This window comes from Callithrix jacchus, chromosome 12 (assembly GCF_049354715.1).
Source record: "Callithrix jacchus isolate 240 chromosome 12, calJac240_pri, whole genome shotgun sequence".
In the NCBI taxonomy this organism is placed as follows: domain Eukaryota; kingdom Metazoa; phylum Chordata; class Mammalia; order Primates; family Cebidae; genus Callithrix; species Callithrix jacchus.
In genome coordinates, this window is record NC_133513.1 from 31,146,149 (window position 1) to 31,173,539 (window position 27,391).

Genomic DNA, 27,391 nt, shown 5'->3' on the forward strand with positions numbered 1-27,391 from the left:
TGGCAGGATTACCTTCTTCATTATGCTGAATAATATTCCACTATATATTATGAATAATCAGCTGTCAACATAGGGGTACAGATCTCTCCTTAACATACCAATTTTATTTATTTATTTAAAAAAATTTTTTTAAATTAATTTATTTACTTTAGGTGCATAGTATATCTGGCATTTCTCACCATGTTATCCCTCCCCACTCTCCCCTCCCTCCCCACCCCCCGCTGTCTCCCCCTACCCCCCTCAACTACCCCCAGTGTGTGATGCTCCTCTCCCTGAGTCCACGTGTTCTCGTTGTTCAACACCCACCTATGAGTGAGAACATACGGCGTTTGGCTTTCTGTTCTTGTTAGTTTGCTGAGAATGATGGTTTCCAGATTCATCCAAGTCCCTACAAAGGATACAAACTCATTATTTATGGCTGCGTAGTATTCCATGGTGTATATGTACCAAATTTTCTTTGTCCAGTCTATCATTGATGGGCATTTGGGTTGATTCTATGGAAGTCTAGTATTTCTTTTTTTTTTGAGACAGAGTTTCCAGTCGACACTCAGAAACAGGTTGTTTAGTTTCTAAGTGGTTGTGCGGGTTTGTGTGTTTCTTGATCCTGAGTCCTAGTCTGACTGTGCTGTGGTCTGATAGACTGTTATGATTTCTGTTCTTTTGCATTTGCTGAGGAATGATTTGCTTCCAATGATGTGGTCAATTTTAGAGTATGTGCAATGTGGTGCTGAAAAAAATGTATATTCTGTGGATTTGGGGTGGAGCACTCTGTATATGTGTATTAGGTCCACTTGGTCCAGCTCTGCATTCAAGTCCTGGATATCCTTGTTAATTTTCTGTCTCATTGATCTGTCTAATATTGACAGTGGAGTGTTGAAGTCTCCCACTGTTATTGTGTGGGAGTCTAAATCTCGTTTTAGGTCGTTAAGAACTTGCTTTATGTATCTGGGTGCTCCTGTGTTGGGGGCGTATATATTTAGGATACTTAGCTCTTCCTGTTGGATTGATCCTTTTACCATTATGTAGTGTCCTTCCTTGTCTCTTTTGATCTTTGTTGGTTTGAAGTCCATTTTATCAGAGACTAGGATTGCAATCCCTGCTTTTCTTGTTCTCCATTTGCTTGGTAAATCTTCTTCCATCCCTTTGTTTTGCGTCTATGTGTGTCTTTGTATGTGAGATGGGTTTCCTGAATACAGCACACCAATGGGTTCTGACTTTTTATGCAGATTGCCAGTCTGTGTCTTTTGACTGGGGCATTTAGGCCATTTACATTCAATGTTAATATGGTTATGTGTGGATTTGATTCTGCCATTTTGTTACTGGCTGGTTTTCTTTCCCATTAGTTGACTCATTTTCTTCATTGCATTTTTGGTGTTTGCCAACTGGTTTGCTTTTGCAGTGACTGGTACTTGTTCCTTTCCACGCTTAGTGTTTCTTTCAGGAGCTCTTGTAGGGCAGGTCTGGTGGTGACAAAATCTCTCAATAATTGCTTATCCATAAAGGATTTTATTTTTCCTTCGCTTATGAAGCTTAGTTTGGCTGGATATGAGATTCTGGGTTGAAAGTTCTTTTCTTTAAGGATGTTGAATATTGGCCCCCACTCTCTTCTGGCCTATAGGGTTTCTGCAGAGAGATCTACTGTGAGTCTGATTGGCTTCCCTCTGTGGGTGACCTGGCCTTTCTCTCTGGCTGCCCTTAGCATTTTGTCCTTCATTTCAACCTTGGTGAATCTGACGATTATGTGCCTTGGGGTTGCTCTTCTTGAGGAATATCTTTGTGGAGTTCTCTGTATTTCTTGAATTTGAAATTTGGACTGCCTTGCTAGGCTTGGGAAGTTCTCCTGGATAATATCCTGCAACATGTCTTCCAGCTTGGATTCATTCTCCCCATCATATTCAGGTACACTGATCAAGCATAGATTAGGTCTTTTCACATAATCCCATTTGGAGGCTTTGTTCATTTCTTTTCACTCTTTTTTCTCTTATCTTGCCTTCTCTTTTTATTTCATTGAGTTGATCTTCAATCTCTGATATCTTTTCTTCTCCTTGATCAACCTGGCTATTAAAATTTGTGTTTGCTTCATGTAGTTCTTGTGCTGTGTTTTTCAACTCCATCAAGTTCTTCTTCTTCCATCATGTTCTTCTCTATGCTGGTTATTCCAATTAGCATTTTGTCTAACTTTTTCCCGAGGTTTTTGGTTTCTTTGCATTGAATTAGAACATGTTTCTTTAGCTCAGAAATGTTTGTTATTAGCCACCTTCTGAAGCCTGTATCTGTCAATTCGTTGCACTCCTCGGTCAAGTTGTGATCCTGTGTTGTTGAGGAGTTGTGATGCTTTGAAGGTGAAGAGGTGTTCTGGTCTTTGATGGTTTCATCTTTTTTGTGCTGGTTTTTTCCCATCTTTGTGGATTTACCTGGCTGTGGTGTCAGGGAGCTGCTTGATGAGGTTGCTTGTCTGCCCAGGAAGGCCAGGTTTCTGTAGTTCTCTAACATCACATTCCTATATAAATTCTGCTATGTAGTGTCCAGGCACTGCCACTCCTCCAGAGAGAATTCTATGGCCACATCCCTAAATGTCAGCGGTTCCATTTCCAGGATTCCAGGAGATCCTGGCGTCTTAGCTGTGGATCTCCAATACCTGCAGGTCACAGGGCCACAAAAGCTGGGCATCTAGGAGAACAGGACACAGAGAAGCGAAGATGAGACCCGGAGCTGCGGCTACAGGGAAAGACAAAGGCCTATTTATTTATTTATTTTTGAGATGGAGTCTCACTTTGTTGCCCAGGCTGGAGTGCAGTGGTGCCGTCTTGGCTCATTATAACCTGTGCTTCCCTGGTTCAAGTGATTTTGGTGCCTCAGCCTCCTGAGTAACTGGGATTACATGCGTGTGCCACCGTCCCTGGGTAATTTTTTTTGTATTTTTAGTAGAGACGGGGTTTCCCCATGTTGGCCAGGCTAATCTCAAACTCCTGGCCTCAAGTGATCTGCCTGCCTTGTCCTCCCAAAGTGCTGGGATTACAGGTGTGAGACACTGCACCCACCAGATTTTATTTCTTTTAGGTATATACTTAGAAATGGGAGTGAAAGTTCACATGGTACTTCTATTTTTTATTTTTTGAGGAGCCTCCATCCTTTTTCCCATAATGGCTGGATCAATTTACATTTCCACCAACAGTGTACAAGGTTTCCTTTTCTCCACAGTCACCAACATTTGTGATCTCTTGTGTCTTTGATAATAGCCATTCTAACACTATGAGGTGATATCTCATGATTTGATATCTCATTGTGGTATCTCTGTAAGTGTGAGGTGATGTCTCATTGAGGTTTGATGTGCATTTCCCTGATGATTAATTATGTTGAGCACATTTTCTTAAACCTGTTTGCCACTTTTATGTCATCCTTGGAAAAATTTCTAATCAGGTCCTTTGCATATTTTTAAGTCAGATTGACTTTTTTTGGCAATTGAGTTGTGTGAGATTCTTACGTATTTTGGATATGAAACTCTGATTAGATAGATTTTCTTGCAGTCCTTAGGCCAGTCCTTAGGTTGCTTTTTCATGTTGTTCTTTGTTTTCTTTGCTGTGCAGACACTTTTAGTTTGATAGAGTCCCACTTGTTTTTGTTTTCTGATTTTGTTGATTGCTTTTCTTGGTGTGAAATTAAAAAAATCAGCACCAAGTCTGATGTCAAAGGGCTTGTTCCCTGTGTTTCTTCTAAAAATTATACAGATTCTGATTTTACCTTCAAGTGTTAATTCTTTTTCAGTTCATTTTTGTATATGGTATAAATGTTCAATTTCATCTTTTTGCTCATGAATATCCATCTTTTCCAGCATCATTTATTGAAGAGACTGTACTTTTCCCTTTGTGTATCTTGGTGCCCTTGGCAAAGATGGGTTTATTTTTGGTTTCCTTATTCTGTCCCATTGGTTTATGTGTCTTTTTAGGTCAGTGTAATACTCATGGTTAGTATAGCTTTGTAATAGTTTTGAATGCAGACGTGTGATGCCTTCAGCTTTATTCTTCTTTCTTATGATTGTGTTGGCTATTTGGAGTCATTTGTGGTTTTATAGAACTTTGAAGGCCAGATGCAGTGACTCACACCTGTAACCCCAGCACTTTGGAAGACCAAAGCAGGTGGATCACTTGAGGCCAGGAGTTCAAGACCAGCCTGGCTAACATGATGAAACTCCATCTCTATTAAAAATATAAAAATTGTAGCCAGGTGTGTGGTGGTGCATACCTGTAATCCCAGCTACTGGGAGGCTGAGGCAAGAGAATTGCTTGAACCCAGGAGGCAGAGGTTGCAGTGAGCCACGATCATGTCAGTGCACTCCAGCCTGGGCAACAGTGAGACTCTGTCTCAAAAACTATATTAAAAAAAAATAAATTTTAGAATTTATTTCTATTTCTTTGAAAACTGACACTGGAATTTTAATAGGGATTATGTTGTATCTGTAGATCACTTTGTGTAGTGTGGACATTTTATTAATATTAATTTTTCCAGTCCATGAGCAAGGAATATTTTCCCATTTATTTGTGTCTTTTACATTCATCAGTGTCTCATAGATTTTACTGAGCAGATCGTTCACCTCCTTTGTTAGATGGAGTCATATGAATTTTATACTTTTTGATGCTATTATAACTTGGATTGTTTACTTAACTTTTCTTCTCAGATCATTTATTGTTAGTATATAGAAATGCAACTAATCTTTGCATGTTAATTTTGTGACCTCAACTTTACTGAATGGGTGTATTAGCTCTATGTCCTTTTGTGTACTCTTGAGGGTTTTCTATATATAAAATCACCTGATCTGCAAGCAGAGAGAGTTTTAATTCTTCATTGCTGATGTGAGTGCCTTTTATTTCTTTTTCTTAATTGCTTTTCTTGCAGGGCAGGTGAGCCTCCAAATTGGGGCTTATCCTGGTAAGGTTCATGGCTTCACTCAGGAAGAATGGAAGCACAAGCTAGTGGTAGAAGAAAACAGCTTTATTGAGCTGGCAGTGCTGCAGCTCTGTGACTGCTCCTGTGGAACAAGGCTCCCCTGCAGGCAGTGTGCTGAGAGGAGCAGTTCTGCAGCCATGTACTTATATGCCCACTTTTCCTTACATGCAAACTAAGGGGCAATGGCAATGTTTTTTCCCTTCAAATATTTGGAAGAATTTGGAAAGGATTGACATTAATTCATCTTTAAATGTGTGATACAATTCACCCATGAAGTCATTTGGTCATGGACTTTTTCTCATTGGATTTTTTTATTACTGCTTCAATCTCCTTTCTTATTACTGGTCAGTTCAGTATTTCTGTTTCTTCCTGATTTAATCTTGGTCAGTCATTCATTTCTAAGAATCTATTTCTTCTAAGTTATCCAATTTGTTATCCTGTAATTGTTCATAGCAGTATCTTGTTATTCTTTGTCTGGTATCAGTTGCGATGACTCATATTTCTTTCTTTTATTTATTTATTTTTTGGGACAGGGTCTCACGCTGATGGCCAGGCCAAAGTGTAGTGGCATGATCATGACTCACTGTGGCCTCAACCTCCTGGGTTCAGGTGATTCTCCCGCCTCCCAAGTAGCTGGGACTAGACGTGCATACCACCATGCTCAGCTAATTTTTGTATTTTTTGGAGAGAGAGGTTTTGCCATGTTGCCTGGGCTGGTCTCCAACTTGTGGGCTCGAGTGATTTACCCGCCATGGCCTCCCAAAGTGCTGGGATTATAAGCATGAACAAGCGTACCCAGCCATTTGTAATTTTTTGAGTCCTCTCTTTGTTCCTCTGCTTAGTCTGGCCAAAAGTTTCTCAATTTTGTTTTCTTTAAAAAACTCAATTCACTTTCTTTGATCTTTTTTATTGTCTTTCTAGTCTCTATTTAGTCTCTTTTTGTTCTAATTCTTATTATTTCCATAAGTATGCTAACATTGGGATTATTTTATTTTTCTTGTTCAAGATTCTTGAGGATTAGAGTTAGAGTGCTTATTCAACACCTTTTTTTTCCTTACTGTAGGACTTTATTATTATAAGCTTCTCTATTAGAACTGCTTTTGTTGCATCCCAGAAGTTTTGGTTTCTTGTGTTTCCAATTTCATTTGTCTCAGGATACACTTGATTTTTCTTTTGATTTCTTCTTTAACCCACTGATTTTTCAGGAGTGTGTTGTTTAATATTCACATATTTGTGAGTTTCCAGTTTTGTTCCTGCTATTGATTTTCAGTTTTATATTAGTGCAATCAGAAAAAATAATTGATAGAATTATATATTTTTTGAATTTGAAAATACGCACCGTTTTTTACTTTTGGTTTAACATGTGCTCTGTTCTGGAGAATGTTTCATGTTTTCTTAGAAGAATGTGTATTTTCATATTGTTGGATGGGATATTATATGTATATTTAGTCCGTAATGTTCTAGGAGTGCACTGTTTTCTTTATTTTGTGCTTGAATGAGGTATCCATTTGAAGGAGGGTGCTAACATTGTCTTTTATTGTATTTCTTTATATTTCTCCTTCCAGTTCTGTTAATGTTTGCTTTTTATAATTAGGTATTCCAGTGTTGGGTGCATATATCTATTTAATTTTTCTATCCTCTGGTGCAAATTAACCTCTCTATTATTATATAATTAACTCCTTTGTCTCTTGTGACAGATTTTGTCTGACAGTCTGTTTTGTCTAATAAAAGTATGACTACCCCTGCCTGCACTCTTTTTTTTTTTATCATATGTATGGAATATTCTTTCCAGTGCTTTCCCTTTTAGCCTATGTTTGTCCTTAAATCAAAACTGAGTCTTTTGTAAGCAACCTATCACTCAATTTTTAAAAATTCATTCAGCCACTCTCGTCTGTTTTAAATCTGTGCCGCTATATCAGAATATCACAGGCTATTTTATAAGGAAACGGGTGATTTATAAGGGATACAAATTAATTCAGCTTATGATTCTGGAGGCAGGGAAGGCAGAGAGCATGACACTAGCATCAGGTAAAGACCTTTTCCTGCATAATAACCAGGCCAAAGGCATGAAGGGGAGAGAGCTCTCTTCTGTAACAAATGCACACTGTGATAACTAACCCACTGATGTAATAAGGACATTAATATATTCATGCAGGCAGAACTCTTATGGCTTAATCACTTCTTAAAAGTCCCACTTCTTAATTCTATCACAATTGCTATTAAATTTTAAGCTAAAGTTTGCAAGTGTCATTCAGTCTGTATCGGTGTCTGTTTATTGGATAATTTAATCTCTTTATGTAATTATTGATAGGTAACTATTATAATTTTGTTTTCTATTTTACACTTTGTTTGTTTCTTTTTCCCTCTTATGCTGTCTTCCCTTTGGTTTTGTTAATTTTTTGTCTTGTTTTTGTATACTTTGATTACTTTCTCTTTTTCTTGTATCAACTAGTTTTTTCCCACTAGTGGTTATAAGACTTACATAAGGCATCTTGTAATAGTCTAGTCTAAGATGATGATAATTCAACTTTTATTCATAGAAAAACTATAATTTTCCTCCCCTTCATACATTTTATACTATATATATCACACTTTAAAACTTTTTATATTGTGTATTCATTAACAAATTATACATTTTAAGTAAAAAGTAGCTATACTTTTTAAAACCGCTTTTGTTTTATAGTTCTTATAGTAGAATTGAAAGTGATTTCTGTGCCACCATTACAGTATTTGAGTATTCTGAATCTCATTATATATTTCCCATTTCCAATGAGGTTTGTAGTTTTAATGTTTTCATATTTAGTTAGCATTTCATCATTTTAACTTGGGTAATTCCCTTTAGTCCTTTAGCTTTCCTAGACAGGTCTAGTGGTGATGAATTTCCTTAACTTTTTTTGTTGAGGGGGGAGTTGGAGGTCTTGAAATGTCTTCGTCTCTCTTTTATTTCTAAAAGATGCTTTGTTATGTATAGCCTTGTTAGTTACTCCCCCCCCCTTTTTTTTTTAATTTTCCTTCTTACAGCACTTTGAATATATGGTATCACTCCCATTTGGTCTGTAAGGTTTCTGCTAAAAAATCTGCTGATAACATTATAAAGTTTCCCTTGTATATGAAGAATCTCTTGTCTCATGTTGCTTTCATGATTCTTGCTTTGTCTTTGAATTTTGACAATTTAATTTTAATATGTCCCAGGGAGGTCTTCATTAGGTTCTTCTTACCATAGGTAGGTATTTTGAGCTTTGTGAAACTGGTTGTTCATATCCTTTTACAGATTTGGGGAGTTTTAAGACATTGTATCTTAAAATAATCTTTTTTTTTCAGCATACCCAAAGAATGAGATTACTTTCAAATGTCCTGTCTTTGCATTTGCTGATTTTTTTTTTCTTGCATGACTCAGTCTCTTGTTAAAACTGTTACTTTTTTTTTCCAGTTCTTCCATTTTTCACTTTAGTTCCAAGATTTCTGTTTGGTTCTTTTTAATGGTTTCTATTTCTCTGTTAAAACTTACTTTGTTCCATTATTGTATTATAAAACTTTTTAGTTATCTATCTGTGTTCTTTTGCATCTCACTGAAATTCTTTAAGATGATTATTTTGAATTCTTCACCAGCCAAATTTCAGATAGCCATTTCTTGGGAGATGATAACTAGGGATTTTTAGTTTCCTTTGGTGGTGGCAGTTTACTCCATTCTTTATTATCTGTGTACCGTTATGTTTATGTCCCTGAATGTGAAGGAGCAAACATCTCTTCCAGTTATTATAGACTAGTTTTGGGAAATAAATACTTTTTTCTTTCGGATCCCTGAGCTGATGAGATTTTGACTAAGATTGCAGTTGAGTGTGTTGGAGCAGTCACATGATGGCTACTGAGTTTGTAATGGATTTTATGGTTGACAGACCCATTAGCAGGGCATAGACAGTCGTGGATCCTGTCCGTTCTCTGGGAAGACACCTTTCTTCAGGATCTTGAGCACTGGGGCTGTTTCTAAGATAAGAAATTGCAGTTGTTTCTGCAGAGTGGGGTTGCTGATAGAATGGATGTGGACAGGTGTGGCTCCTGCTGAGTCTCTGGAAGTGCTTTCATCCAGTCATTGAATAAGTCACCAATGGACATGACTGACTGCTGGAACTGATTCATAGGGCTGCTGCAGGATACACAGCTGAGATGAAAGGCTCAGTTGTCTCTGGGACCATGGCATGTCCCCCTCCAGGTTTCTAGGTGAGTAGGACTGCTTCCAGACCCTGACTGGCAGAAAATAAAGCTAGGTAACAGGGCCACTTTAAGGGCTGCTTTAAGATTAACAGTGAGGGGGCCGGGTGCGGTGGCTCATGCCTGTAATCCCAGCACTTTGGGAGGCTGAGGCGGGTGGATCACGAGGTCAAGAGATCGAGACCATTCTGGTCAACATGGTGAAAACCCGTCTCTACTAAAAAAATACAAAAAAAAAAAAAAAAAAAATTAGCTGGGCATGGTGGCGCGTGCCTGTAATCCCAGCTACTCAGGAGGCTGAGGCAGGAGAATTGCCTGAACCCAGGAGGTGGAGGTTGCGGTGAGCCAAGATCACGCCATTGCACTCCAGCCTGGGTAGCGAGAGCTAAACTCTGTCTCAAAAAAAAAAAAAAAAAAAAAGATTAACAGTGAGATTAATGTCAGCAAGTCTAGCTCCAGGGGCACAGATGTGTGTGTTTTTAGGCAGATTTCATGTTAAGCAAAACTGAACTGTGGCTGCATGAAACCGGAACAAAGTTTTAGTGCCACTACTTGATTCCCATTCAGTCAGTGTTGACAGTCCTAAATCCAAGGTCACAGATGGATGTTTCTTCCTTAGGCTCCCTGTATGGACAGAGTTTTTTCCAGATCATGACTGAGAAGTGAGGGAGATAGATTTTGCTTTATTCAGGGGCCACAGACAGGACCAGGGTCTTCAGGCCTGTCACCTGAATCTCAGGTTGGAATGAATCCCCCTGATTTCTTGGCAGATTTTTTGTGGCAGGACCAAGGCCAAGTCAGCTACAGCTAAATCTACAGTGGGATATGGCGTGTGTGTGTGTTTGTCCCCAGAACCATGATCAGTAAGCTACCCTTCAGTTAAGGACTTGTCCTCAAATTGTCCTCTGTGATCTTGAGCTCCACAGGCATCACAAATTCTGACCTGGATCACAAAGCTCTCATAAAGGCAGTTGTGCTTGGCACAGCTGCCTCATTATGTTGTGACAAATATGCATGGGGGCCTCCTATTTGGTCATCTTGCTTATGCTACTAATCCTATAAGTTTCACTTTCTGAAATGTATATCAAATTTGTCTGTGATTTTTAGATTCAAAAGTTCTGAAATAAAGTGCTCGAATGTACACATTTTTGTGTAAGATGTAAATTAGATTACTAGTGGGCATCACATATTTATTAATATGTTTGATTATAAGTTTACTGTAAGCAAAAAAGAATTGTTAAGATTTATATCCTTTTTTTAGCCTGTATTTAAATGACATAATTTAATCCCAAATACTGACTTTATATTTCAGTATTTCTCACTGTGTTTTGCAACTTTATGTTCCTTTATTTGGAAATATAAAGCTTTTCTTAGCTTCTAAAGTCTTTATTAATGCCGTTCTGTCTTATGTAAGAATAACACCAATATATTGATAACACGATAAAGAAGTTTTCCTCGTGTCTTTTAAATATTTATTCATTAAAATTTTCTCATTAGCGCTAATTATTAATGATTGTAATGCATTTTCTGTGACATTTTACTGCTGTTCATCGAATGCCGATGATTCAAAGTGCCTGTTCTTCCTGGGTACGCATAGTTGATAATTGTAAATATCTATAGGAGTATATTTTAATAGTATATATATATTATGTGGTATTCATTATTTTATACACTAAAGTTTTTCTTACTCTTGTTATTGATTCCATATGATTGTGTTTCTTTTTTTTCAGGTATGTTTTCTTAGATCAGTTAATTGTATTTTTGCTTTTCCACTTTGGTATTGTGAATTGGATGATAATTTTCAACTCTGTACACTTTAAGACAATATGATGTTTAATTTATATATGAATTAGCTATATGTCTCTTGTTTGTAAAAAAAAAAAAACAAAACCAAAACTATGTGTTTTTTGCCTGTAGAAATATTGCCTCTACTGTGTTCATGACTCGTATACTTTTTTTTCTTAGCTTTTTTTTTTTTTTTTGAGACGGAGTTTCGCTCTTGTTACCCAGGCTGGAGTGCAATGGCGCGATCTCGGCTCACCGCAACCTCCGCCTCCTGGGTTCAGGCAATTCTCCTGCCTCAGCCTCCTGAGTAGCTGGGATTACAGGCACGTGCCACCATGCCCAGCTAATTTTTTGTAATTTTTAGTAGAGACAGGGTTTCACCATTTTGACCAGGATGGTCGCGATCTGTTGACCTCGTGATCCACCCGCCTCGGCCTCCCAAAGTGCTGGGATTACAGGCTTGAGCCACCGCGCCCAGCCTTTTTCTTAGCTTTTAATGATTGCTTTATTCTGTCTAGATGAGGCATGTGCCACCATGCCTGGGTAATGTTTAAAAATTTTTGCAGAGATACAGTCTCACTACATTGCCCAGGCTGGCCTTGAACTTAAACTTGTAATCATTAAGATTTATATTTTAATAATTTTTTTTGAGTATGAAGTTTATTGGTGTTAAGTATAGTCATATTTACAAGAGGCTTGTAGGCCATTTATTTTTTTTAAATTTTATTTTACTCTAAGTTCTGGGGTACATGTGCAGATCTTACAGGATTGTTACATAGGTATACACATGCCATGGTGGTTTGCTGCCTGCATCCCCCTGTCACCTACATTAGGTATTTCTCCTAATGTTATCCCTCCCCAACCTCCCCACCCCCTGCTATCCCTACCCTAGCCCCCACCCCCTAACAGACCCCAGTGTGTGATGTTCCCCTCCCTGTGTCCATGTGTTCTCATCATTCAACACCCGCTTATGAGTGAGAACATGTGGTGTTTGGTTTTCTGTTCTTGTGTCAGTTTGCTGAGAATGATGGTTTCCAGATTCATCCATGTCCCTGCAGAGGACATTAACTTATCCTTTTTTATGGCTGCATAGTATTCCATGGTGCATATGTGCCACATTTTCCTTATCCAGTCTATCTTTGATGGGTATTTGGGTTGGTTCCAAGTCTTTGCTGTTGTAAACAGTGCCACAGTGAATTTACATGTGCATATGTCTTTATAATAGAATGATTTATAATCCTTTGGGTATATACCCAGTAATAAGATTATTGGGTCAAATGGTATTTCTGTTTCTAGATTCTTGAGGAATTGCCACACTGTCTTCCACAATGGTTGAACTAATTTACACTCCCACCAACAGTGTAAAAGCGTTCCTATTTCTCCACATTCTCTCCAGCATCTGTTGTTTCTAGATTTTTTAATGATCGCCATTCTAACTGGTATGAGATGGTATCTCAATGTAGTTTTGATTTGCATTTCTCTAATGACCAGTGATGGTGAGCACTTTTTCATGGTTGTTGGCTACAAAAATGTCGTCTTTTGAAAAGTATCTGTTTATATTCTTTGCCCACTTTTTGATGGACTGTTTTTATCTTACAAAAGTCAAAGTGAATACGGGTTAAACAACACATTTTCTTTTCCACACTTCTCTCCAGCTACTGAAGAGCACCATTCTGTTTAATGTTTCTGTGAGTTTGGCTACCTTAGATACTTTATGTAAGTGTAATCAAATGGTGTCTCTTCCTTTTTGACTATCTTATTTCACCTAACATAATTGTTCTCAAGGTTTGTCCTTATGATACAACTTGTCAAAGTGTGTCTGATTACTACTTTTTTTTGGGTTAGAATCTTGCTCTTTTCGCCAGGCTGGAACGATCTTGGCTCACTGCAACCTCCGTCTCCCGGATTCAAGTGATTCCCCTGCCTCAGCCTCCTGAGTAGCTGGGACTACAGGCGTGTGCCACCACCACACCTGGCTAATTTTTTTTTTTCAATTTTAGTAGAGACGGGGTTACACCATGGCCAGGGTGGTCCTGACCTCCTGATCCACCTGCCTTGGCCTCCCAAAGTGCTGGGATTACAGGTATGAGCCGCTGCACCTGGCAAAATGTTTCTTTTTTTTTAAGGCTCAGAAATGTTCTGTTGTATACATGTGCCACATTTGTTTCATCTGCTCATCCATAAAGGGACATTTTAATTGCTTCCAGGTATTGTCTTTTGTGAGTAATGCTGCAGGGTGCATGGGTTTGCAAATATCTATTCCATGTTCTGTTTCAAATATGTTTGGAAGATTTTGGATATACGGATGTAGTGCCATGTGTATGTTCTTGCTTTTTGTTGCCTCACCCTTCGATATTATCTTCAAAAATTCATTGCCAAGACCAGTTTTCCGAACCAAGCTTTCCCCTTATGTGTTTTTCTAGGAGTTTTACATTTATAGGTTTATGTTTAAGTTTTAGTTTGCTTTTTTAATTGATACAATGTTAATTATACCTGTTTATGGGGTACAATTATATATGTGTGTGTGTGTGTTTTATAATGATCACAACAGGGTATTTAGTGTATTGCCTCAGGTATTTGGTAATTCTTTGTGACGAGAACATTCATTCAAAAGTCTCTCTTCTGTTATATTTTAATCTTTATTGTTTGTAAAGACAAAAATCTCACTCTGTCACCCAGACTGAAGTGCAGTGGCACAATTGTAGTTCACTGTAACTTCAAACTCCTGGGCTCAAGTGATCCTCCTGCCTCAGCACCCCAAGTAGCTGGGGCTGCGGGCATGTGCCACCATGCCTGGCTAATGTTTAAAAATTTTTGCAGAGATAGGGTCTCACTGCGCTGCTCAGGCTGGCTTTGAACTCCTGACCTCAAGTGGTCCTCCTGCTTCAGCTTCTCACAGTGCAGATATTACAGGCATGTAACACTGTGACTGGCCTCTTCTAGCTATTTTGTAATATGCAATACCCTCCTATTAGCTATTGTTATCCTACTGTGTTATAGAACACCAGAACTTATTTCTCCTATGTAATTGTAACTTTTTACCTTTTAGCCAACCTCTTTCTATTCCTTCCCCTTCAGTCTCTGGTAACCATTGTTATACTCTCTACTTACATCAACTTTTTTTTTTTTTTTTCATTAGACAGGGTCTAGCTCTGTCTTCTAGGCTGGAGTGCAGTGGTGTGGTCTCAGCTCACTGCAACCTCTGCCTCCTGGGTTCAAGCTCTTCTCCTGCCTCAGCCTCCCGAGTAGCTGGGATTACAGGCACACACCACCATGCCCAGCTAATTTTTTGTGTTTTTAGTAAAGACGGGGTTTCACCATGTTAGCCAGGCTGGTCTTGAACTCTTGAGTTAAAATGATCTACCTGCCTTGGCTTCCCAAAGTGCTGGGATTAGAGGCATGAGCCACTGCGCCCTGCCCTTTTTTTCTTTTGTTTTTTAGGTTACTCATTTGAGTAAGATCAAGAAGGGTTTATCTTTTTGTATATGGCCCATTCACTTAACATGATATCTCAAGGTTTATCTATATTATTGCAAAGGACAGGATTTTATTTTTTAATGGCTGAATAGTGTTAATTGTGCTTGAACACCACATTTTCTTTATCTGTTTATCTCTTGCCATACATTTGGATTGGTTTCATATCTTGGCTATTATAGAGTGCTGCAGTAGACATGGGAATGCAGCTATGTTTTTGACACATTGATTTCTTTTCTTTTGGATATATATCCAATAGTGGAATTGCTAAATCATATGGCAGCTCTATTTTTAATTTTTCAGGAACCTCCACTCCATATTCTTCTATAGTGGCCATATTACTTTACAATCCCATCAACAGTGTACATGTGTTCCCTTTTCTTCACATCCTTACCAATATTGTTTTAGTTATATTTTTTGTCTTTTGGATTATAGTCATTTGATTATAGTCGTTGATGATACTCATTTGATTATAGTCATAACTAGAGTGTGGTAGTATCTCATTGTGGTTTAGATTTGCATTTCTTTGATGATTAGTGATGTTGATCATCTTTTTATGTACCTGTGGGCCATTTGTATGTCTTCTCTTCGCTAATGTCTATAAAGGTCTTTGGCACATTTTAAAATTGGATTATATGTTTGTTTTATTTTGAGATTTCAGATTTCTTATATATTCGATATTAACCTCTTATCATATGTATAGTTTGTGAATATTTTCTCCCATTGTCTAAATTGTCTCTTCATTCTCTTATTTCATTTGATATGCAAAAGTGTTTTAGTTTCATGTAATCTCATTTGCCAGTCTTTGTTTAGGTTGCCTTTGCTTTGAAGTCTTTCCAAGTCCAATGTTGTATTTGCCCTGTTTTCATCGAACAGTTTCATAGTTTAGGACATTACATTTAAGTCTTTAGTCCATTTTGAATTGGTTTTTGTATATGATGAGGGTTACAGATCTACTCTTATTCTTCTGCATACGGATATTCAGTTTTTCCTGCAGCATTCATTAAAGATACTCTCTTTTCCCCAAAGGGTGTTCTTGGCATCTTTGTTGAAAATAAGTCAACTTTAGGTGCATGAGTTTATTTATGTACTCATTGGACATATTGGTCTATGTGTTTGTTTTAATGCCAGTACAATGCTGTTTGGAATACTGTAGCTTTGTAGCAAATTTTGAAGTCAGATAGTGTGATGCCTTCAGCCTTGTTCCTTGTGCTCAGGATTGCTTTGGCTATTCAGGGTATTTTGTGGTTCCATGTACATTAAATTTTTATTTTTTCTGTTTCTGTGAAGAATGTCATTGGTATTCTGATAGAATTTGCATGAAATCTATAGGTCACTTTGGGCAGCATACCCATTTTAATAATATTCTTCCAGTATATAAACATGATATATTTTCATTGTTCACATGTATTTCATTTTTTTAATTCATGTTTTATGATTTTCAGTGTAGAGATCATTCACCTTTTTATTTATTGCTGGGTATCTTAATTTTTTGTAATTATTTGTATGAACAGAAAAAGTATTTGACAACATTTAATATTCTCTATAGTGAAAACTCGAAGCAAATTATGTATAGAAGACATTTATCTCAAAACAGTAAAGACATATATGACAAGGCAGTGTTAATATACCAAACAGGGAAAAGTTGAAAGCGATATTTGTGAGATCTGGAACATGAAAAGGATACCCACTTTCACCACTCCTATTCAACATAGTACTGGAAGTCCTAGCCAAAGCAATTAGTCAAGAGAAAGAAATAAAAGACATCCAAATTGGAATGGAAGAAGTGAAATCATCCTTGTTTACAGACATAATGACTTTGTATATTTAAAAAACATAGACATGACACCGAAAACCTGTTAGAATTAATAAACAAATTCTGTGAAGTTGCAGAATACAAAATCAACATACAGATATCAGTAGCATCTCTGTGTGCTGATAGAAAACCATCCAAATAAGAAAATAAAAAATGCAAGTTATTGTAGCCGTAAAAAACAAGTCAGTCCATTTTAATTCATGTTTGTAAATGTGGAAGGTAAGGTCCAACTTAATTTTTTCCCTTGTGGATTTCCAACATTCTCAACCCTGTTTATTGAAGAGGCTGTTGTTTCCTCAGTGTGAATTATTGGAACCCTTCTTGAAAATAAGTTTACTATATACATAGGGTTTCTGGACTCTCCAATCTGTTTCATCTTTTATTTACCTTTATGTCAGTAGCATACTGTTTTGAGTATAATAGTATTGTAGTATGTTTTGAAATCAGAAAGCATGATGCCTCTTTGTTTTTCTTTCCCAAGATTGTTTATCCATCTGTGGAAGATTGTTTTATTTTTATTTATGTATTTAAAGATGGGGTTTTACCGTGTTGGTCAGGCTGGTCTTGAACTCCCAACCTCAGGTGATCTGCCTGCCTTGGCCTCCAAAGTGCTTGGATTACAGGTGTGAGCCACCGCACCCAGCCTGTGGAAGATTGTTTATTCATCTGTGATTTCTTGAGATTCCATAGACATTTTAGACTATTTTAATACTTATGTGAAAAGTTCCCTTAATATTTTGATGGAGTGTACATTGAATTACTTTCAGTAGTATTGACATCTTAACAATATTGTCTTCAAACTCTTGAAAAAGAGTGTGTTTGAGAGTTTATTTAATTACCACATATTTGTGGGCTTGCCATTTTTCTTTCTGTTCTTAACTTCTAGTTTTATTCTGTTGTAGCAAGAAGTAATGCTTTGTGTGATTTTCATCTGCTTAAATTTGGTAAGACTTTTTTTTGCAGCTAAACAGGTTGTCTGTCTGTGATAATGTTTCATGTATGGTTAAGGGTATTGTGTATTCTGCTGTTGAATGGTCAGTTCTGTATATGACTGTTAGGTCTGATGGTCTATAGTGTTGTTCAAGTCCTCTGTTTCCTTATTGATCTTCTGTCTCTTTTATTCTTCCCATTAGTGAAAGTGGAGTATGGAAGTCTCCTACTACTATTGTACTGCTGGCTACTTATTGCTTCAATTCTATAAAAGTTTGCGGTTGCTGCATATATTTGGGAGCTATGATGTTAGGTGCATATATGTTAATATTTATTATAGCTTCCTGTAAAATGAATCCTTTTATAATTATATAATGCCGTTTCTTGTCTCTTGTGACATGTTTTGATATAACACGTATTTTAACTATTATGACAGTATTTTACATTGCACACTATTTGTTTCCGTTTTTTCATGTTAAGCTTATGTGTGTTCTTAGATCTAAAGTTGATCTTCTGTAGAAAGCATGGAGTTGGATCTTGTTTGTTGAATTTATTCCACCAAATTATATCTTTTGAATTTATTCATTTATACATAAAGTAATTACTGAAAGGGAATGACTCACTGTTGCATTTTGTTCACTTTTTTGTTTTAGGTCTTGTATCTGTTTTGGTCCTGTTTTCCTCTTTTCTGTCTTTCTTAGCGTTTTGTTGATTTTTGTACTGACATGTTTTAATTCCTTTCCCACTTCTTTCTGTGTATCTGTTATAGGTATTTGCTTTGTGGTTGCTATAGATATTTTTTTTTTATTGCATTTTAGGTTTTGGGATACATGTGAAGAACATGCAAGATAGTTGATTAGGTAAACACATGGCAGTGTGATTTGCTGCCTTCCTCCCCTTCACTTATATCTGGCATTTCTCCCCATGCTATCTCTCCACAACTCCCCACCCCCTACTGTCCCTCCCCTATTCCCCCCAACAGACCCCACTGTGTAGTGCTCCCCTCCCTGTGTCCATGTGTTCTCATTGTTCATCACCCGCCTATGAGTGAGAATGTCCGGTATTTCATTTTCTGTTCTTCCATCAGTTTGCTGAGAATGATGGTCTCCAGGTTCATCCATGTCCCTACAGGGGACACGAACTCATCGTTTTTGATGGCTGCATAATATTCCATGGTGCATATGTGCCACATTTTCCCGGTCCAGTCTATCATCGATGGGCATTTGGGTTGATTCCAGGTCTTTGCTATTATAAACAGTGCTGCAATGAACATTCGTGTGCATGTGTCCTTATAGTAGAATGATATGTAGTCCTTTGGATATATACGTAGTAATGGGATTGCTGGGTCAAATGGAATTTCTATTTCTAGGTCCTTGAGAAATCACCACACTGTCTTCCACAATGGTTGAACTAATTTACACTCCCACCAGCAGTGTTAAAGTGTTCCTATTTCACCACATCCTCTCCAGCATCTGTTGTCTCCAGATTTTTTAATGATTGCCATTCTAACTGGCATGAGATGGTATCTCAATGTAGTTTTGATTTGCATTTCTCTAATGACCAGTGATGATGAACATTTTTTCATATGTTTGTTGGCCTCATTTATGTCTTCTTTTGTAAAGTGTCTATTCATATCCTTTGCCCACTTTTGGATGGGCTTGTTTTTTTCTTGTATATCTGTTTGAGTTCTTTGTAAATTCTGGATATCAGCCCTTTGTCAGATGGGTAAACTGCAAAATTTTTTCCCCATTCTGTTGGTTGCCGATTCACTCTAATGACTGTTTCTTTTGCCATGCAGAAGCTGTGGAGTTTGATTAGGTTCCATTTGTCTATTTTGGCTTTTGTTGCCAATGCTTTTGGTGTTTTGGTCATGAAGTCCTTGCCTACTCCTATGTCCTAAGTGGTTTTGCCTAGATTTTCTTCTAGGGTGTTAGGTGTTTATGGTGTTAGGTCTTATGTTTAAGGCTTTAATCCATCGGGAGATAATTTTAGTGTAAGGTGTCAGGAAGGGGTCCAGTTTCTGCTTTCTGCACATGGCTAGCCAGTTTTCCCAACACGATTTATTAAACAGGGAATCCTTTCCCCATTGCTTGTTTTTGTCAGGTTTGTCAAAGATCGGATGGTTGTAGATATATTGTGTTGCCTCCAAGGCCTCTGTTCTGTTCCATTGGTCTATATCTCTGTTTTGGTACAAGTACCATGCTGTTGTGATTACTGTAGCCTTGTAGTATAGTTTGAAGTCCAGTAGTGTGATGCCTCTCTCTGTGTTCTGGTACTGTGATGCCTCCTGCTGTGTTCTTTTTGCTTAGAATTGACTTGGCTATGCAGGTTCTCTTTTGGTTCCATATGAAGTTTAAGGTGTTTTTTTTCCAGTTCTGTGGAGAAGGTCATTGGTAGCTTGATGGGGATAGCGTTGAATATGTAAGTTACTCTTGGCAGTATGGCCATTTTCACCATATTGATTCTTCCTAACCATGAACATGGAATAGTTCTCCATCTGTTTGTGTCCTCTCTTATTTTGTTGAGCAGTGGTTTGTAGTTCTCTTTGAAGAGGTCCTTTATATTCCTTGTTAGTTATATTCCTAGGTATTTTATTCTCTTTGTAGCAATTGTGAATGGCAGTTCGTTCTTGATTTGGCTCTCTTTAAGTCTATTGGTGTATAGGAATGCTTGTGATTTCTGCACATTGATTTTGTATCCTGAGACTTTGCTGAAGTTGCTTATCAGTTTCAGGAGATTTTGGGCTGAGATGATGGGGTTATCTAGATATACAGTCATGTTGTCTGCAAATAGAGACAATTTGGCTTCCTCCTTTCCTATTTGAATACTCTTTATTTCTTTTTCTTGCCTGATTGCCCTGTCTAGAACTTCCAGTACTATAATGAATAGGAGTGGTGAGAGAAGGCATCCTTGTCTAGTGCCAGATTTCAAAGGGAATGTTTCCAGTTTTTGCCCATTCAGTATGATATTGGCTGTTGGTTTGTCATAAATAGCTTTTATTATTTTGAGATATGTTCCATCAATACCGAGTTTATTGAGGGTTTTTAGCATAAAGCGTTGTTGAATTTTATCAAAGGCCTTCTCTGCATCAATTGAGATAATTGTGGTTTTTTTCTTTGGTTCTGTTTATGTGGTGAATTACATTTATAGACTTGAGTATGTTGAACCAGCCTTGCATCCTCGGGATGAATCCTACTTGATCATGGTGGATAAGCTTTTTGATGTGCTGTTGCAGTCGGTTTGCCAGTATTTTATTGAAGATTTTTGTATCTATGTTCATCATGGATACTGGCCTGAAGTTTTCTTTTCTTGTTGAGTCTCTGCTGGGTTTTGTTACCAGGATGATGTTGGTCTCATAAAATGATTTGGGAAGGATTCCCTCTTTTTGGATTATTTGGAATAGTTTCAGAAGGAATGGTAACAGTTCCTCCTTGTGTGTCTGGTAGAATTCGGCTGTGAACCCATCTGGACCTGGGCTTTTTTTGTGTGTGGTAGACTCTTAATTGCTGCCTCAACTTCAGATCTTTTTATTGGTCTATTCATAGTTTCGACTTCTTCCTGGTTTAGGCTTGGGAGGAAGCAAGTGTCCAGGAATTTATCCATTTCTTCCAGGTTTACTAGTTTATGTGCATAGAGTTGTTTGTAATAATCTCTGATGATGGTTTGAATTTCTGTGGAATCTGTGGTGATATCCCCTTTTTCGTTTTTATTGCATCTATCTGGTTATTCTCTCTCTTCTTTTTTATTAATCTGGCTAGTGATCTGTCTATTTTGTTGATGTTTTCAAAAAACCAGCTCCTGGATTTATTGATTTTTTGAAGTGTTTTTTTTGTGTCTCTATCTCCTTCAGTTCTACTCTGATCTTAGTTATTTCTTGTCTTCTGCTAGGTTATGAGTTTTTTTTATCTTGCTCCTCTAGCTTTTCCAATTTTGACGATAGGGTGTCAATTTTAGATCTTTCCTTGCTTCTCATGTGGGTACTTATTGCTATATATTTTCCTCTAGAGACTGCTTTAAATGTGTCCCAGAGATTCTGGTATGTTGTGTCTTCATTCTCATTGGTTTCGAAGAACATCTTTATTTCTGCCTTCATTTCATTGTTTATCCAGTCAACATTCAAGAGCCAGTTGTTCAGTTTCCATGAAGCTGTGTGGTTCTGAGTTAGTTTCTGAATTCTGAGTTCTATCTTGATTGCACTGTGGTCTGAGAGACTGTTTGTTATGATTTCCATTCTTTTGCATTTGCTGAGGTGTGTTTTACCTCCAATTATGTGGTCAATTTTAGAGTAGGTGTGATGTGGTGCTGAGAAGAATGTGGATCTGTGGATTCGGGATGGAGAGTTCTGTAAATGTCTATCAGGTTTGCTTGTTCCAGGGTTGAGTTCAAGTCCTGGATATCCTTGTTCATTTTCTGTCTGGTTAATATTGACAATGGGGTGTTAAAGTCTCTCGCTATTATTGTGTGGGAGTCTAAGTCTCTTTGCAAGTCATTAAGAACTTGCCTTATGTATCTGGGTGCTCCTGTATTGGGTATGTATATATTTAGGATCGTTAGCTCTTCTTGTTGCATTGACCCTTTTACCATTATGTAATGTCCTTCTTTGTCTCTTCTGATCTTTGTTGCTTTAAAGTCTATTTTATCAGAGATGAGAATTGCAACTCCTGCTTTTTTTTTTTTTTTTTTTTTTTTTTTTTGCTCTTGATTTGCCTTGTAAATCTTCCTCCATCCCTTTATTTTGAGCCTTTATGAATCCTTGCATGTGAGATGGGTTTCCTGGATACAGCACACCGATGGGTTTTGGCTTTTTTTCTTTTTATCCAATTTGCCAGTCTGTGTCTTTTGATTGGGGCATTTAGTCCATTTACATTTAGGGTTAATATTGTTATGTGTGAATTTGATACTGCCATTTTGATGCTAGCTAGCTGTTTTGCTTATTAGTTGATGCTTGTTACCATTTGGTATGTTTTTGGAGTGGCTGGTACTGGTTGTTCCTTTCTATGTGTAGAGCCTCTTTCAGGAGCTCTTGTAAAGCAGGCCTGGTGGTGATGAAATCTCTGAGTACTTGCTTGTTCGCAAAGAATTTTATTTTTCCTTCACTTATGAAGCTTAGTTTGGCTGGATATGAAATTCTGGGTTGAAAGTTCTTTTCTTTAAGGATGTTGAATATTGGCCCCCACTCTCTTCTGGCTTGTAGTGTTTCTGCTGAGAGATCTGCTGTGAATCTGATGGGCTTCCCTTTGTGGGTAACCCGACTTTCTCACTGGCCGCCCTTAGCATTTTCTCCTTCATTTCAACCCTGGTGAATCTGACGATTATGTGCCTTGGGGTTACTCTTCTTGAGGAATATATTTGTGGTGTTCTCTGTATTTCCTGGACTTGAATATTGGCCTGACTTCCTATGTTGGGGAAGTTTTCCTGGATAATATCCTGAAGAGTATTTTCCAGCTTGGATTCATTCTTTTCATCACACTCAGGTACACCTATCAAACGTAGATTAGGTCTTTTCACATAATCCCATATTTCTTGGAGACTTTGTTTATCCCTTTTTACACTTTTTTCTCCAATCTTGCCTTCTCGTTTTATTTCATTGAGTTGATCTTCGACCTCTGATATCCTTTCTTCTGCTTGGTCAATTCAGCTGTTGAAACTTGTGCATGCTTTGCGAAGTTCTCGTGTTGTGTTTTTCAGCTCCATCAATTCACTTATATTCCTCTCTAAGTTGTCCATTATCGTTAGCATTTTGTCAAATCTTTTTTCAAGGTTCTTAGTTTCTATGCATTGTTTTAGAACATGTTTTAGCTCACAGAAGTTTCTCATTACCCACCTTCTGAAGTCTGATTCTGTCATTTCATCACACTCATTCTCCACCCAGCCTTGTTCCCTTGCTGGTGAGGAATTGTGATTTCTTGTAGGAGGAGAGTTGTTCTGGTTTCGGGTGTTTTTCTCCCTTTTGCGCTGGTTTCTTCCCATCTTTGTGGATTTATCCACCTGTCGTCTTTGTAGTTGCTGATTTTCAGATTGGATCTCTGAATGGACATCCTGTTTGTTGATGATGAAGTTATATCTGTTTCTTAGTTTTCCTTCTAACAGTCTGTCCCCTCTGCTGTAGGACTGCTGAGGTCCACTCCAGGCCCTGCTTGCCTGGGGATCACCTGCAGCAGCTGCAGAACAGTAAGTGTTGCTACCAGTTTCTTTTTCTGCTTTCTTTGTCCCAGAATGATGTCTGCCAAATGTCAGTCTGATCAGTCCTTTGTGAGGTGACTCTTTGGATATATGGGGGTCAGGGAGCTGCTTGAGGAGACAGTCTGTCCTTTATAGGAGCTCAAGTGCTGAGCTGTGAGCTCTGTTGTTCATTCAGAGCTGCTGGGCAGGTACGTTTAAGTCTGCTGTAGAACTCCTAAACCCCTTTTTTTTCTCCAGGTGCTCTGTCCTGGGGAGGCAGCCTAGTCACTGTCTGCCTGCAGAGGCTTTGCTGAGCTGCTGTGGGCTCCACTCTGCTGCCGTGTGAACTTTCCTGCAGTCCTGTTTATATGGGTGTGGTTAGAACTGCCTCAGCAATGGTGGCTCACCTCTGTAATGGTGGACTCTCTCTGTAATGGCAGGTTGCCTCGGCAATGGTGTGCTGCCTCAGCAATGGCGGACTACCTCCATAGGGGTGGAGTGCCTTGGTAATGGTGGACGCCCCTTTCCCACAGAGCTGGACTGTCCTGGGTTCAGCTGTGTTTGCTGTGAAACTCTCAACCCAGAGCTTTTCCAATTGCTGGTTTTTTTTTTTTTTTTGTGGGAGTGGGTCCCCCCGAGCCTGATCACTTGGCTCTCTGCCTAAGACCCTTTTTTTTTCTTAAGTTGAACAGTTGACTTTCTCCCAGGTATTCCAGTCGCCTGCTGAAAAGGTGCCAGGCTGTGTGTGATTTCCTATGTGGTGACCCACTGTGCGGGCTGAAAGAACAGCGCTGAGATTCGTGGTGCTTTTTTTTTGCCCGGGAATGTCCTGGCTTGGCTCCCTGTTTCAGTCTCCTGTTTAATCAGATGAATGGGCGACTCTGCCTTCCCAGAGCTCCAATCTCCAGCTTAAAAGGGCAACCAGACCAGTGTATTTTGTGTGGAGAACCGCCGCACCAGGGCGCCAGCCAAATAGCCACGCCGGCCAAAACAGCCGTGCTGGTGACCCGTGGGGCTCCTCTGCCTGGGAATCTCCTTGTCTGTGGGCAATAAACATCCATCTGGAAATGCGGCATCCACTTACCCTCCGCACTTTCACTGGGAGCTGCAATTCTGAGCTGCTCCTAAATGGCCATCTTGGATCTTCTGATTGTATTCTTTTTATAATGGCTGCATAGTATTTCATGGTGCCTATGTAGCACATTTTCTTTAACCAATCTGCCATTGATGGGCACCTAGGCTGATTCCATTTTTTCCCTATTGTGAATAGGACTATGATGAACATATGAGTGCGTCTGACTTTTTGGTAGAACAATTCATTTACCTTTGGGTATACACTGATTAATAGGGATGCTGGGTCAAATGATAGTTCTAAGTTCTTTCAGAAATCTCCAAACTGTTTTCCACAGTGACTGAGCTTATTTAATCACATTCCCATCAGCAGTGTGTAAGTATTCTCTTTACTGTACAGCACTTGCCAGCATCTATTTTTTGACTTTTCAATAATCACTATTCTGACTGGTATAGATGGTATCTTAGTGTCATTTTGATTTGCATTATTCTGATGAGTAGTGATGTGTAACATTTTTTCATATGCTTATTGGTTGATTGTATGTCTTCTTTTGAGAAGTGTCTGCTCTTGCCCTTTGCCCAGTTTTTAATGGGGTTATTTTTTTTCTTGTTAATTTAAATTTCATGTGGATTCTGGAATTAGGCTTTTGTCAAGAACATATTTTGTGAATATCTTCTCCTGTTCTTTAGGTTTTTGATTTGGTTCACAGTTTCTTTTGCTGTGTAGAAACTCTTTAATTAGGTCCTATTTGTTAATTTTTGTTTTTGCCACAATTGCTTTTGAGAACTCTGCCATAAATTCTTTGCCAAAATCAATGTTTAGAATGGTGTTTGCCAGGTTTTCTTCTAGTATTTTTGTTGTTTGAGGTTCTGAATTTAAATCTTTAATCATCTTGAGTTAATTTGTATATACAGTGAAAGATAGGAGTCTATGTTCATTCTTTTGTGTATGGTTAGTCAGTCATCCCAGAACCATTTTTTATATAGGGAGTTGTTTCACTATTGCTTATTTTTGTTGACTTTGTGAAAAATTGGATGATTTTAAGTGTGTGCCTCTATTTATTTCTGGGTACTCTATTCTGTTCCATTGGTCTGTGTGTCTTTTTTTCAATTAAATTTTTGTTTTTCTTTATTTCCTTTAGCAAAAAAAGGGTGGATACATTTGCAAAGCATGCAGAGTTGTTACATAGGTATACGTGTACCATGGTGGTTTTCTGCACCTATTGACGCATCCTGTATGTTTTCTCCCCTTGTCCCCCCAACCCCCAACAGGCCCTGGTGTGTGTTGTTTTCCTCTCTGTGCCCATGTGTTCTCATTTGTTCAACTCCCACTTATAAGCGAGAACATGTGGTGTTTTGGTTTTCTGTCCCTGTGTTAGTTTGCTGAGGATGATGGCTTCCAGCTTCATCTATGGCCCTGCAAAAAGACATGATCTCATTCTTTTTTATGGCTGCATAATATTCCATGGTATATATGTAGCACATTTTCTTTATCCAGCCTATCATTGATGGGTATTTGGGTTGGTTCCATGTCTTTGCTGTTGTAAATAGTGCTTCAGTAAACATACGTGTGCATGTGTATTTATAGTGAAACGATTTATATTCCTTTGGGTATACACCCAGTAATGGGATTTCTGGGTAAAATAATACTTCTGATTCTCTATCCTTGAGGAATCACCGCACTGTCTTCCACAGTGGTTGAACTTATTTACATTCCCACCAACAATGTAAAAACTTTCCAATTTCTCTATAGCCTTGCCAGCATCTATTGTTTCTTGACTTTTTAATGAATGCCATTCTGACTGGCATGAGATAGTATCTCATTATGGTTTTGATTTGCATTTATCTGATGATCAGTGATGTTGAGATTTTTTTCAGATGTTTGTTGATTGCATAAATGTCTTCTTTTAAGAAGTGTCTGCTCATATCCTTTGCCCACTTTTTGATGGGGTTTTTTTTTTTTTTGTAAATTTGTTTAAGTTTCTTATAAATTCTGTATATTAAACCTTTGTCAGATGGGTATATTGTAAACATTTTCTCCCAATTTGTAGGTTGCCTATTCACTGTAATGATAGTCTCTTTTGCTGTGAAAAAACCCTTTAGTTTAATTAGATCCCATTTGTCAATTTTGATTTTTGTTGCAATTGCTTTTGGTGTTTTCATCATGAAGTTTTTGCCCATGCCTATGTCCTGAATAGTATTGCCTAGATTTTCTTCTAGGGTTTTTATGGTTTTGGGTTTTACATTAAGTTGTTAATCCATCTTGAGTTAATTTTTGTATAAGTTGTGAGGAAGGGGTCCAGTTTCTGTTTTCTGTATATGGTTAGCCAGTTTTCCCGGCACATTTATTAAATAGGGAATCCTTTCCCCATTGTTTGTTTTTGTCAGGTTTATGGAAAATCAGATGGTTGTAGATGTATGGTGTTATTTCTGAGGTTTCTGTTTTGTTCCATTGGTCTATATATCTGTTTTAGTACCAGTACTATGCTGTTTTGGTTACTGTAGCCTTGTAGTATAGTTTGAAGTCTGGCAGTGTGTTGTCTCCAGCTTTGTTCTTTTTGCTTAGGGTTGTCCTGGTAATATGAGGTCTTTTTTGATTCCATGTGAAATTTTAGTTTTTTCTACTTGTGTGAAGAATGTCAATGGTAGTTCGTTTGGAATAGCATTTAATCTATAAATTACTTTGGGCAGTATGGCCATTTTCACGATGTTGATTCTTCCTATCCATGAGGATGGAATATTTTTGCATTTGCTTGTGTCCTCTCTTATTTCTTTGAGTAGTGATTTGCAATTTTCCTTGAATAGGTCCTTCACATCCCTTGTTAACTGTATTCCTAGGTATTTTATTCCCTTTGTGGCAATTGTGAATGGGAGTTCATTCATGATTTGACTCTGCTTGTTTGTTGGTGGTGTAAAGGAAAGCTTATGATTTTTGCACACTAATTTTATATCCTGAGGCTCTTCTGAAGTTGCTTATTAGTTTGAGTTTTTAGGCTGAGA

The 27,391-nt window shown here is 38.0% G+C and overlaps 1 protein-coding gene across 7 annotated transcripts in view; it reads left to right on the forward strand.

The window, feature by feature from the left end:
• The window catches only part of LOC100395199 (KRAB domain-containing protein 5), a 90,217-nt gene that overhangs the window by 11,996 nt on the left and 50,830 nt on the right, over window positions 1–27,391 (forward strand). Inside the window, exons 1-2 of one of the 7 annotated variants that reach the window (XM_035267491.3) lie at window positions 17,131–17,172; window positions 17,977–18,018. The exons of the other annotated variants lie outside the window; for them this stretch is intronic. The gene's annotated coding sequence lies outside the window, so the exon portion shown is untranslated. Of the gene's footprint in view, window positions 1–17,130; window positions 17,173–17,976; window positions 18,019–27,391 lie in introns of those variants that run through there. 7 annotated transcript variants of the gene reach the window in all.